Raw genomic sequence first — 12,734 nt, 5'->3', positions numbered from 1 at the left:
TGGAAAGATCCGATAGTTCAATGCTTTCTTTCCCACCCAGAATCATTTATTCATTTGATAAATATTTAGTGAGCACATGGTACTACTTACTGGACACTATGGTGCTGAGATACTGTGTCAGAGGTGAACAAATCAAACATGGCCTCTGTCTTCCTAGAATTTATCATTCAGTAGAGGGCACAATTAATTAATTAATTTTAACTTCATAAAATATCATGAAAGAAAGAAACAAAATTCAAGGACAGAGAATAGCAGGTACCTCTTCATCTAGGGTGGTCAGGGAAGGCTTCTCTGAGAAGGTGGCACTTTAGTACATATGCAGGGACCTACATATTGAGAAGAAGCCAGTCACGTGAACAGTAAGGGATGAGGATGCAGTGGTACACTAGGCAGAGAGAATCACAATAAGAACCTTCAAACCGTGATAAACATGATTAGCCTCCAACCACAACCTATTCTCCAGACGACACTCGGAGAGATCTTTAAAAAAAAAAAAAGTAATGTAAAAGTAGAAAGCACACAATCTAGTAGTATAGATAATACTATGATGACTTAGGTGGAGACTAGGGAGATTGAGAGAAGGAAATATATTTTGGAAATTTATTTTGGTGATAGAATCAGTAGTACTTAATGTGGGATTGGATACGTCACTGGATGGGAGTGATAAGGTAGGTAGGAATGCTGTTGGGAAGGGAGAGGGATTAATTGAAGAAAACTCCAAGGTTTTCCACTGTAACAACCTGCTCTTTTGTTGGAAGTATGAATTAAGCAGTCAGGGACTTTGTGTAAATAAATGTCTGGACTTTGAATAGTTTTAGACTTTGACCCCAAATCTGAGGGCTTAAGAAATTTCCACTTCTTCCTCTGAAGCAGAGGAGGTTTTGGTTTGCAGTAGAAGAGGCTAAGGGATGATTTAACCAAGGTTTTGGTTAGATCTCTCAGCTGTACTGGAAGTGGGTATGGGAACTTCGTACACTCTTAATACACATGCCCCAGGAACTATCCATGATTACTTCTGGTTTTAATGGTAGGGTCAGTTGAATCAGCTTGGTTTCATGAGCATAGTTGTTTTCCATTTTCCTTGGTGAAAATAGAAAGGGGTTCAAATCAACACATGCAGGAAGTTCAAAATTCAAAGGAGAGACTTTAAACCTGCCTTAAAGATATGAAAGTAGACTTGAACAAATAGAAAGGCAGCCTTTATTTTTGCTTAGGGTGTCTCAGTATCTTAAAGATGTCATTTCTCCCTTACTTAATTTACACATTGAATACAATCCTAATTTAAATATCGTATTTAAAAAAATTCAGAGAGAAATTGATACTAAAGTTTATATAGAAAAAATGAACATAAAACAATAACTAGAAAAGTGTTAGGAAATAAAATTGAGCTACTATGAAGGATTAGCTCTGCCCCAATTCTAAATATATTCTAAAGTTTCTGTAATTACACCAGTGTGGACCTGCTACTTAAGTAGACAGACCAATCAGTGAAATAAAATATAATCCAGGAACACACCGTATACATACAAAATTTTGGTATATGGTAAAAGCTCTGATCATTGATAAGCATTTGAAAAAAAGACAAGATGAAATCTATACCTTAAAACATATACTAAAAAAACTCCAAATGTATCAGGGATTAAAAAGTATAAAAAATAAAATCTTATAAGTTAGGGAGTCTAGTTAGAAGAAAACATGAGTAAATTAATTTCTAACATAGATCTGATCTGAGTCTAACTATTACTTAAAATCCTGCTGTAATAGTAATAATAATAATAATAAATTGAGTATATTAAATTTAAAAACAACAACTTTGTGTGGTCAAAACCATAAGCAACAAATTCAAAAGCCAAGTGACAAACTGGGAGAAAACATATCTATATATATAACAGATAAAGAGTTAATATCCCCAAAATATAAAGAACTTTTAAAATTGAGGGAAAAAAATCATTTTAATGAACAAAATATATGTCCAAAAGAGTTTGTAAATGGTCCTGAAATATATAAAAAGATGTTCAGCTTTTCTCAAAATAAGAGAAAAAATTTAAATATACGAGATACCGTTTTTACCTATCAAAATAGGAAAAAAAATTAAAAACACTTGACATACTCTATTGACAAAGCTCAGAGGAAACAAACGCTCCCATCGCTAGTAGGAATGCGAAATGATACAGCACTTTGAAGGGGAAGTTGACAATACCTGACAGAACTGCATATGTGTTTATCTCTTGATCTAGCTATCCATCCTCTGGGACTGAAGGTATACATCAAACAATATGAAAATACATATGCACACAGTTCTTCACTGCAGCGTTGTTTATAATTCCAAAATACTGGAAACAACCTAAGTGTCTATACATAGTAGACAGAGTAAACTACGGGCTACGGAGCTGTAAAAGAAAGGGGGAAGATCTCTATGCCTAGTATGGAGTGACTTTCATGATATATTATTAAGCAAAAAAAGCAAGGAGCAAGAGTACACATGCAATGTATATCATGCTACTTTTTGTGTAAGAACGAAGAAAATATACATATATACAATATCTGTTTAATTTTGCCAAAGAAACAGAGGAAAGATAAAGCCAAAATGAATAAAATGTGTTACCTGTAAGGGATATGGGGAATGGAGTGGAAAGGATGCATAGTGATGTAGGGAATGGCACTCTTTTGAGTATACCTTTTGTTTAGTTTTTGCTTTTGGAACCACGCTAATTTACATGCTAAATAAAATGTAGTGATATTATAAATGAACAACATCATCACACTGGGGGATGAGCACACCATTGTATGTGCGTCCATTGGCCCTGTCCTTGGTTTTCTCCAGGTTGCAGTTTCTTTTTCCCTCCCAAAGGACAGGGCTATGCTCTTGGCATTCTTCAGAATCACGGAGGAAGGAAACTATGTGGTTGAGTTTTTAAGCAACTCATTGTCTAATGGAGAAATATAGCTCAAGCAGAAAACTTAATAAAAAATAAAATAAAACTTGCCTCAGTCCCACAGATATAACCAACATGACAGGCATAAGCTCGAAGCACCACAGAGGAGCAAGAGGGGAGAGATAATAAAATATCTGTTTAGCAAAGTGATAGAAGAAACAGAAGTGACCGGAGTCATCTAGGGCTAGTCTTGGAATGTTTCAAGAAGGCAGCATGTGTGGACAGGTTCATGACTGCGTTTGCCAGAGAAACCCAGAATATGATTGGCAGAGAAGGGTGAGAAGGGAAGTTTTGAAATGGAGACAGAATATTCAATAACTTGGAAATAACTAAGTTTTTGTACACGGAGTTACCTACACTCTTACTGAGGCTGGAACGTGGGAGTGGCATAAAAAATACACACAGGAATCCAGGAGACTAAAAGTCCTAGAAAGGATTAGAAAGCCTTAAGTATTTCCTGGCAGTAATCAAATTGAAGATTGTTATTGGAAATGAACTTTGGTGGGATAAACTTGAATGGAGCAATACAAGAGCTAAGTACACAGTGAGAATTTGACTGGAGAGATATTTGTTGAACCGAGATGAGCCCTATAGTTTCCAAGTGTTTATAGGGTGCCCATTATGTGAAGCCATTACACATGTGTGTAGGCCTTAGGGAACCAAAATGTTAGGAGAGGTATAAGACATAGAGTGACCAAACATGGAGACAGAGAGCATTAGTCCAACCCTTTTATTTACAGATGAGGAAACTGAGGTCCACAGTGAGACTGGCCTGGCCCAATGTTACACAGCCAGCTCATGGCATAACAAAGACAAACACATGGCTGGGTAGTGAGATTTGCCTTTTAGGTACATTACTCCCATTTTCACTACCCGGGATGGAGGAGGAACTGCAGGACAAAGAGACAGGATATGGGGAGGGCTCGGGAGTTGTTGCTACCATAGATAGGACCAACAAAGCCTCGAAAGCCGTGGATTCTACCAACCAGGGTGCTGTTTTGGTATGGGCCAAAATAATCCAACTAGAAGAAAACAGGCCATCACTGTTAACCTCTCGACATTGAATGCAATTACTGAGCTTTTTAAAGAACTCAGTACTATGCTAGACATCAACTGTATTGGTCTTTGCATCTGCAGAGCCTGAATTATTATATATGTGTGTGATGACTTAAAATTCTGTTCATATTATTCTTACCTTTCTCTTTGGTGAATATTGTTGGAGTTGTTCAATACTAGGGTTTCCTCTATAATTTTCCCACTAGCCCATCATGCTCTTCTCTCTGGCCCTGTCCTTACCCATTCTCAATGCATGTCTTGCAGCAGGCTGTGTGTTTGTGACTGTGTTATGTGTGTGAGCATGAGCTAGTGTTCATACACATAGCTGACATGAAAACAGTTTTTGTTCAAACAGTACCCACACTTGGCTCAGTCCTATAAAATTTGACCCTGGAGTCTGTGCCCTCCATCACTCACCCATCTACCTCCCCCTGAGCAGAAGAACCCAGCTCCAAGAGCACCTTCTGCACAAGCTCTCCAAGTATCTTTCCCATTCTGAGGTGTCAAGATGTAGTGAAAAGTGCATGGGTTTGGAATCCCACTGATCTGGTTTCCATTCCTGGCTCTACCCATTTTTTACTCTATGGAGTTGTTGCCAGTCTTAGGGACGAACACATGGGGAAGCTCCTAATTGCAGTGACTTTGACACTGTGAGGTGAGAAAGAAACTGAGTCCCTTATTTATCCCATCTCCTGTGGTGTAACTTGTCAGAGGTAAAGATTAGTAGATCTAAATTTAGATTACTTACCCCCTACATGTAGGTCACACACACACACACACACACACACACACACACACACACACACAAACAGTGCTGGAACATCTTCAGTTTCCCCTTCCAGATCTATTCTACACTTTATGGAAGCTGACCTTATGGCCTACATCAATGGGCTCCCCTGTCCTCTGGCTTCCATTAAATTCAGGCAATAGGGAACCTCGGTGAGTGACTGAAGGATAGAGAGGAGTTGTAGTATTTGTTCCTGTGATATCCCCTCCTTGTGGGTCAACATGAGCCATTTGTGTCCTTTGGCAGAAGGTCAATTTCTAGTAAGTCAACCTCTCCACACAGCTCTCTCAGTGCTATGATACACTGAGTGCTACGGAATACTCAGGGTTCTTTGAATAAAACTTCCTGGAAGAATTATGGGAGATGTGCTAAGAAGCAGGTGAGAGTTTGATTGACCTGGTTGTTGTGAACACCATGGGAATGCATTCCTGAACCTTCCATTTGCCTCCAACTCAGAATAACTGCTCAGTAATAAGTCTGCTATTAACATGAGATTTTGGAGGGCCACAAATCACTTTGGGAATCTCATGTAAGCTATAAAGCTTCTCCCTAAGAAAAACCTACATGCTTAATTCTGCATGCAATTTTAGGACTTCACAGATTCCCAAAGGCCATTTATGACCCACAGGGGTTAAAGACTTGTTCTAAGTAAAAAAACAAAAACCAAATTATGCACAGCCCCTGGGATTCTCCAGAGAATGGCTTGCATCCTTTATTAACTCATGGAATTTGTTACATTACCTTTACAAGGAAGAGCCTCTACATCTGAGCATATGGTTCTATGTTTCTTCATTTCCACTTGGATTTTCCACCCTTGAGTTTAAATTCTATGTACCAGAAGGTCACCCTTTCTAAGGTCATGTGTCCACCTCTCAAACTGTCTTGCATTGAGGCTTTGAGGGTGGACTATCAAAGTATAAAGGAAGAGGTTAGCACTAATTGGAGACCTTCCTAGACTTTTTGCTACTATAAAGGTTTCTTTCCTTATTATCTAAGAGGTCTGGATTTGCATTTCTGAAAACAACTGTGTGCGTTGGAAAATAGCCACTCCCACTTTGTTCCTCTTTGGTATCTCTCCTCCTAAGCGACTTTCCAGGATAACATAAAGTGAGCGAGCAGTTTGTGGGAACAAAACAAAGAACTGCAGTACTAGCATTTAGACAGCTCAAGGGATAAAGAGTGAAGTTTAGGTAACGTTCAGCTCTTTAACCTAACAGGGACGTAGAATCAATAGACAGAGACCATGTCTGCGTTTGTAATCCATCGTATCCCCAGCAGCTAGGCTTTGCATGGCACATGGCTGCCACTCAATGACATTTGTTGAGTCAATGAATGAATAAATGAATGAATCAGAGAGTTTTAGCATCTAAGCAAACTTTGAAGGTGACCTAATCCAGTCTTTTCTCTGATGCTTAAATGGTCTCCATCCCCCAATCCATATTTATCAAATGCTTCCTATGTCCAAGGAATCTGGAGATTACCGAAATAAAACATATGTATACCATACCCTCAAAAATTAATAATCTACCGGGGATAAGATATACAAATAAGTGTAATGCGAGAGAGAAAGCAAAAAGAAAAATATCTGCACTTAGTTGTTAGTCCACAATTGTTCTAAAAGTTTCAGTTATGGAGAACTTTCACTCCTAATAAAAGTCAATATGCATTGAGGGCTTATAATCCACTAAATACATGATATCATTATAATATTTATGTTCAAGTATATATTGTTATAGTGCCCATTTTACAGTGAGGAAACTGGGCTCAGAGAGGTTAAGTAACTTATTCAAGGTTGCAGAGCTTGTAAGAGGCAGATTTATTGCTAGAAAGATCTTGGTGTTGCAATGAAATGTTTCTCTCCTTACTTTCCTTTTGGAACTAACTCCACTCTCCCAGGCCACAGAGACCAAGTCTTTCATTATTGAAAAACCAATTAATGAGTTAAATTGCGTCAAGTTAGTTTAACAGCCAGTAATTCCTTATTGTAATTATAGTTCAGGCTGCTACCATTTTCACCACAATTATGGGTCCATACAGACTTTCCTCTCTAGTTCACTGCTTTCGTTCTCCCTGATTCTACCCCCAACCCCTAGAGATATTATGCTGAGTACTGATGCTGCAGCAACCTGGCAATTTTTCTGTTTTCTGACTCATTTACCTCAAAGCCACAGTGCATCTAATGCCTTTGGGTTTGTGGCCCTTTTCTCTCTTGCTCGAATCACTGTTTATCTGGTTTTCTTTTTGCTCACTCATCCACTTAACAAATATTTGCTATGGGTTGCAAGCCCACTGGCTTAGCAGACACTGTTCTGGTAATGGGTGTACAAAGAGGGAGGAAAGACAAAATTCCTGCCTCCAAAGAGATTACAGTCTAGTTTGGAAGCCAGACATACACACAATTATAAAACAATATTATTAAGGAAATGTGCCAGGTATCATGTATGACAAAAGGGTATCCTTAAAGTCAGTTCCAAGAATGGTAGGAAAGTCTTCACAGAAGAGATAGCATTTAGGTGTAGATCTGATGGAAGATGAGAAGTCTTCTGGACGATGGAGGTAGGACACTCCAGAGAGAGGAGACATCATGTACGAAGCCTTTAGGTGTGAGGCAGCCTGTGACAGAGCACAGTGAGTTCAGGCACTTGGAGGAGCTGGGTTTGGGAGAAACACAGAGAAACCTGGGAGCACAGGCTGGAGAGGTTGGCAGGGCCACGTTGCAAAGGGCTGTTTTTCCATGCAGAAGGGCTAACTTTGACTCTGTAGAGCCTCTGAAACATTTTTAAGCAGCCTATTTTTAAGATTATCTTTATATTTTATAGAGTTCACTCTTTTGGTCCAAGAGTGAGGATAAAATAAAGGAAATGAGAGTGAAGACATGGGACCAATATTATTATTATTCCAATAATTATTTCAATAATTATTAGAAATTGTTCCAATAATCCCAGTAAAAAAAGATAAGAACCCTAAAGTGAGCAGAGAAATAGAGATAAGGGTGGGTGAAAAAAACAATTTGAGAGACATTTAGGAGTATCTTAGTCCAGGCTGTTATAACAAATTACCATAGACTGGATGGCTTAAGCAATAAACATTTATTTCTCATAGTTTTGAAGGCTGGGAAGTCAAGGAGCCAGCAGATCTGGAGTCTGGTGAGAGCCTGCTTCCTGGTTGTTGCCTTCTCACTGTGTCCTTACATGAAGGAGAGTGAGAGAAGGCTGATTTTCTTCTCCTTAGAAGGGCACTGATTTCATCATGAGGGCTCCACCTTCATAATCTAATTACCTCCCAAAGGCCCCATCTCCAAATACCACCATATTGAGGATTAAGGTTTCAATATGCATTTTGGAGGGACACAAACATTCAGCCCGTAGCAAAGAGGGAGATGTAATAAGATTTGTTTACCAATTAAATATGGGCGTTAAGAAGGAAGTTTAGGAAAAGACAAGGAATCCCATTTGGTGCAGTTATAAATCTACTGGCTACAGCAATAGGAGGGGAATAAAATTTGAGGGACAGGAGGGATACACAATAAGTTTGCTATTTGTCATGTGAAGTTTAACCTCATGTCATCCAGTGGTGATTTTCAGGAGATGCTTGTGCACACAGGAGGAGAGTGGTCTGGGTGGGAGATTTAGGCGTCATGGTCATCGCACACGGAAGCAGTTGCAGTCATGGATTTGGTTGGGTGATTCAGTGCAAAATACATAGTAAGGAGAGAAGGTGGCTGAGGTTAGAGCCCCGGGAAGCCATGCAAATGTAGGGAAAGTGATGAGCATGTATAGGGAACTGAAAAGTGTAGCCAGTGGTGGAAGAAAAATCAGGGGTGAGATACCTCACAAGAGCCAACAGAGGAGAGTTTCAGGGGTCATGAGTCCTAACGGTGTCACAGGCTCCAGAGAGGCTCAGCGGGCAAGGACTCAAAGCACTCTTTGAATTTGATAAGTACATCATTACTGCCTGTATTAGTGTGCTAGGGCTGCCATACAAAGTACCACAGACTGGGTGGTAAACAACAGAAATTCATTGTCTTATAGTTCTGGAGGTGGGAAGTCCAAGACCAAGGCACTGGCAGGGTTGGTTTCTCCTGAAGCCTCTCTCTTTGGCTTGCAGATGGCCATTTCTTGGCCACATTCTTGCATGTCCTTTCCTCTGGGCGCAGGCACTCCTGACGCTTCCTCCTCTTCTTATAAGGACACCAGTCCTACTGGGTTAGGGCCCTACCTTTATGATCTCATTTTAACTTATTCACCCCTTGGAAGGCCCTATCTCCAAATACAGCCACATTCTGAGGACCTGAGATGTTCCAGTACATTCCAGTAAAACAAATAATAGAATTTTGTTTGGGGGACACAATTCAGTTCATTACAGTGTCCTTGGCTGGAACCCTTTCAGTGTAATGGTAGGGACTAAAGGTAGATTACTATGGATTGGAGAGGCAAGAGTGCATAAGTGCAAGGCATCAGTGAGTGAAGACTGCTCCTGGAAGGTTGGCTAGAAAGTAGAGCAGAGACCTGCAATCACAGCCCAGCAAGGGTGGAGGGGCAAGACTTAAGAATATTTATATACAGAGGGAAGAAGTAGAAAATAGAGATTGTAAACAGAAGAGTGGGAGGAAAAGTTTTCTAGTGTGAGATTCTCAAGGAGGCAAAAGGGCCTAGGATAGGGTGGGGGAAGGGATGCCCCTTTTGATCTTTGTCTTTATCTACCTTTGTTTTTCTTCTGAATTGGTCCTTCTATCCTTTTCTTCCACTTTCCTTCTTCTTTCACATTTCTGTGCAAGGTAGTGTGCAAATAAGGGCTGGCACGTGTGCATGTTCACCTGTGTGTGCACCCACTTGTATGCACAAATATCCATGGTGGACCCGTGTGCACTCACATGAACAAGACTGAAATAATTTCATTCAAATCACATTATTCCAGTTTCCAGATTGTAACCCTGTTGAGGAGCAGGCAAGACATTCTTGTAGGAAGACGTCTGACCTCAGGGAGAAAGACATGCCCCCCACGCTCCCAACCAATGATGTCTGCTCCCAACTGGAGAGCCTCTGCCCCCTCGCTGCCATGAAGCAAGAGGACAGGTTTGGTCAGGTGTGGCATCATCTTCCTAATCTCCTAGGTGCACTCAAGGAATGAGGGGTCTGTACTGCCAGATGGGGAGAATCAAGGGCTCTCCCGCCAAGCATGGGAAGGGGAGGGGAGGATGGCAGTTGGAGTGCTGTCTGCCCACCACCCTCAGTGGCACCAGGGAGCACAGCATGTTGGGGCTCTGACCCAGTTTCCACTTGGCTAGTTGACTGGAAACAGCTACTCACTGGGCTGTTGGATTCTTTCTGAAGAACAGGGAAGAACGGTGGTTTGGGGTAGATGGGGCCTGGTTGGGCAAGAAAGTCAGAAGCGAACACCAGCCCAGTATTTCCAGCACCAAAGAAGGGCCCCATCCAGAGGCATGGGCCGACCACCCCAAATGTGGGGAGAAGAAACAGGAAATTAGAAAAAGACACAAGCACTAAAAAAGCTGAAGCACTCCTTAAAACCCCTTAGATAAACGATCATCTTCTCGTAGAATGAGCTAGAAACCTTGCCCCAGCGAGTAGGAAATATGGCGGGCAGGCCCTTGTGTCTGGCTAGTTTTCTCCTCACGCGGATATTCTGATGCTAACTCCCTTTTCAGGGTGCTCCTCAAGAGGTCTGACCTCTTCCCTCTCATCTTTAAAAACCTCTTTCAGCCGTTATATGGTTCCCAAGTCCAGCAGAGTCTGAGCATTAATTACTAGGGCCCTTGGAGCTGAGACAGCATCTCTCAGCTAACTCAGCTCAGACCCAGAGCTTGTGGGAAAGGCTGAATCCATGAAACCCCCAAGTCATGTTTTCCTTAGAATTCTACAGGGTGTCCATAAAGTCTGGAAACATAGATATTTTATGTTATTTTTACGGATTGGAAATGTCCTTGGCAACAAAATGTGTATTTGATATTTCCAGAGTTTATGGCTGGATGAGTGTGGTCAGTGAGAATCATGTTGGGGAACAGGTTATGCTTGTCTAATATTTATCTTCTTGTTCACTCAACCAAGTGAACAGTATGTTTGAAGTCCTGTTATGTACTAGGTACCACAGAGGACACAGATGTGTGTAAGATATACTGCCCTGGAGTGGTTTACAGCGTACTCTGGAGAAATGATACACTCCGGTAAATACTACAAGGCAGAATATGTGTATGTCTCTTCGTATCTGTCACAAAATGTGGGGAATGTCCTGCTCAGGGCTCTTTTAACTTATCAGTGGCAGAAACCAAACTTCAACTTAAGCAAAAAGAGAATTATTTTTTTAAAGGGAAATATTTATTAAAAAAAATTATTGAAAGGAAACAGGAAACTTTATTGCTTCATGCAACTGGTAAGTCCAAAGGCAGATCTGACCTCACATACAGATATATACAAAGGCTTGTAATGGTACCAGGACTCTGCCTGAGGGTGAAGCCAACATGTAGAGCAGAGCCTGGAGCTGAGTGGCACAACTCTGTCCAGGTGCCAAGAAAGATGGCTGCTGGGGGCACTTATCCCACAGACTGTCTCATCTCCAACACCCGTCTGTCCAACCTTCCAGAAGACCCTGATTACTCCTGGATGTCTCTCATCATCAAATCTAGACCAATCACTCTGGCTTGCAGATGGAACACTTGCATTGGCCATGCGGGGTCAGGTGCCTACCATGTGAAAGGCATGTGGAAGAAAAGTGAAATCCCCAAGTAAACGGGTACTGGCCAGCCAATCACAAATAGCTCCTACTGTAGAATAGATCTGAAGGGATGGTTTTTAGTCAATAGATAGATAATATGGGCAAGATGGGGTGAAGAATAAGATGGTTTCTACAAAAGAAAGTCAGGGCACAGGAAGATGGAATTTGGGCAATGGTGAGTTATGGGTCTTGACTGTATCTTGGGGTCCAGGGAGAGGAGAAGTGTCACATGACTGAAAGGGCATGGCAGGGTTTTAGAAAGCGTTGGATGCCAATTAAAGAGTTTGGTCTTTTTTGTTTTTTATTGAATGAAAGATTCTTTAAATTCTATAGTGCTTTACAATTTTCAAAACTTTCACACACATGATTTCATATAATTCCATAATATCCTTTCTGCCCCCTACCCCTATATTTTCCCTCCCCCTTCCTTCTCCCCACTGGTAACCACTAGTTTGTTCTCTATATCTGTGAATCTGTTCTTTTTTGTTTTATTCACTATTTTGTTGTACTTTTTTAGATTCCACATATAAGTGATATCATACAGTATTTGTCTTTCTCTGTCTGACTTATTTCACTTAACATAATACCCTCCAAGTCTATCCATATTGCTGCAAATGGCAAATTATTATTCTTTTTTATGGCTGAGTAGTGTTCCATTGTGCGTGAGTTTGTGTGTGTGTATGTATATATATATGTATATACACACATATATATCACATCTTCTTTATCCATTCATCTGTTAATGGATACTTTTGGTCTTTCAGAGGGCACATGTGGAACAATTAAAATGATTTAACAGTGAATTAAAGTCAGGAAAATAAATTTGGTTTCAGAGTGCTGGGTGGGTTGAGATGGAAGAAATGAAGAATCAGAGGAAGAGGAGGCTATTCCAATAATCCAGGTGAAGGTCAACGGGAGGGTCTCAGCTGGGTGGTCACCATGGATCTGGAAAGGAAGACTACTGTGCAGCCAAACTGAGTTTGTCCAACTGAACATGGAAAATGAGTGAGGGGAGGGAGTCAGAATGATGCTGAATGTTAAGCCTGGGTGACTAGTTGTGAGCAGCATGGCCGTTCTGGGTAGAACTAGTGTCATCTCTCATGGGTGTGTCCAGCCAAAGCAGTTTCCACTAAAAGATATAGAGAACACTGTTTATTTCTAAGGACTGATTTTCTAATGCTTTTGCCTTAGTCGAGTTCACTCTGGACCTAGAACCATTGTCC

This window comes from Lagenorhynchus albirostris, chromosome 6 (assembly GCF_949774975.1).
Source record: "Lagenorhynchus albirostris chromosome 6, mLagAlb1.1, whole genome shotgun sequence".
Lineage (NCBI taxonomy): Eukaryota > Metazoa > Chordata > Mammalia > Artiodactyla > Delphinidae > Lagenorhynchus > Lagenorhynchus albirostris.
Note: the sequence above shows the minus strand (reverse complement) of the source record.